The following is a 1,995-nucleotide window of genomic DNA, read 5'->3' on the forward strand; positions in this document are numbered from 1 at the left end:
TTTAGAAAATGAATTATCATATGAGCAGTGAAAATAGTAAGCAATGCTGTGCGCAATATGTTTTTGATAAGTTTCGGTCTTATTCGTGGTGGACATATGCTGTTTGGTACAATCAAGAAGAATACTCTCGAGATCTGCATAAATAGTAAAAGGTACTTTTTCTTGATGTCTATAATTTTGAAAATACAAGTAATTTTCGTTTTCTGTTGGCAGTCTTATGGAATATTTATTAATACTCTGGCATGAAGTTTTATGTTTTTGGAGCAATTCCTCTGTGGTGAAATGGTTTAAGCATCTTTCGCATATATGAAATTTACATTTATGGAGGGAAAGTTGCGTAGCTAAAAGAGCTGACAAATTTTTGATCCATACGAAATGATAGAGCAATTGTTGATCTTCAAAGTTATCATTACTGTTATTAGTATTTTGTATTTGTCTTTCAGCGGGTAGCATAAGCAAATTAATTGCTTTATAAGAATTTGAAAATCTAGTGCTTAAACGACAAGGTAAAATTTTTTTCTTCTCGATGCAGTATAAATTAATGGCAAGATTGTTGAGTTCCTCAAATTTTTGAATGTCTTTAATTGTGATTGGAAAGTCTAAATTATCATATTTCAACACATTTTTGAAATGAGGATACGATGATTTTCGGTCTGAATGTTTATCGGTAGGAAATAAAGCCGAAACTATGGCCCAAAGAAAACAATATTCATCATTATTTTGTACATTAATTATTGCATGTTTTTTTTTTATAAAATCTGGTGTGGATACAAAAGTTGAATAGCCGAATTTAATTGGGTCGTATTTATTTATGTTAATTTTCAATCCTAAAATTTCATACAACGCCCAACCGGAATCCTTTTCTGCAAATTCCTCTAATTTTTTCATGATTTTATCAATGACGTTTTCTTCGTACCATTCCTTTAAATTTGTGTATTGATCAATGTGCTGATTTTTTGTTGAAAATGTTTTAATGTCTGTTTCACCAGAGTGCGGTTGAATAAAATTTGCCGAAAAAATTACATTTACCTTAAGCATTGAGTTTTTCCGTTCTTTTTTAATTCTAAACATAAAGCATTTAAAAGATTGTTGAAAAAACTGAAGAGGATCTTTAATGTGGTGGTTACTTATAAATCCTGTACGAATTCGTTGTTGAAAACAGGATTCGACATCCTGCCATGTTACATTAGTCACCGGTTTAAATTTGACTGTTTTAATATAGCCTTCACCAGTTTTTATAGATAATTGTTTTTTCTTATTTAAAAGCTTTAGGCGATAAAATTTCAAATACGCCAAACTTGTTTCTAAGGAATTTGCGTTTTCCAACATATTTTCTCGATGGATTTTACATTTGAGTGCTTTTCTAATTATTCTAATACTGGTATTGATATAAACTAAAAAATGTTTAGTTTCTTCGATTGTTTTGATTTTACTTATGTATTCATGAATTAGCTTAAGAGAGTTTTTACATATAGCCGTCACTGATTCTTGTGATTTCATTTTTTGTCGTGAAACTTGCTCACCACAGCAGAAAAAAAGAAACACTACTATTTCCCGTTGACTAGTTTCTTGTTTATATGAGAATTAATTTGCAAGTTACAACTTGCAAGTCGTAGTTGAAAACGTGGTCGTAAAAAATAAATTCAAGTCAGCGAAAAATGAAACATGAGGAAAGCAACTGAAGGAGGGAAAAAAGTAGGGGTGGGGATTAATATAGTGTATAAATTAAAGATCACACAAAAGAACAGATTAATAAGTGTTCTGCAAGTACATATCATAAAAATTAATTAACGACAGAAATGGGTAAGCTTATATATATATATTTTTTTTGTAGTATTTAATTTTTTTTTTGTATAGAGAAATTTGTTATCTGCCCCTATGATGTCAGCCACAGGCTTTTAGAGAATAGGCTGAGAAAGCATATTTTCAAATGCCACCGGGATGCCTGGGAAAGGGAGCGAAAACTCTGGGAGAATGCACTTCCAAGACCATCTA

Source organism: Zophobas morio, unplaced genomic scaffold, assembly GCF_036711695.1.
Source record: "Zophobas morio isolate AGI-343-1 ecotype UQ-CSIRO unplaced genomic scaffold, CSIRO_AGI_Zmor_V1 ptg000146l, whole genome shotgun sequence".
In the NCBI taxonomy this organism is placed as follows: Eukaryota; Metazoa; Arthropoda; class Insecta; order Coleoptera; family Tenebrionidae; genus Zophobas; species Zophobas morio.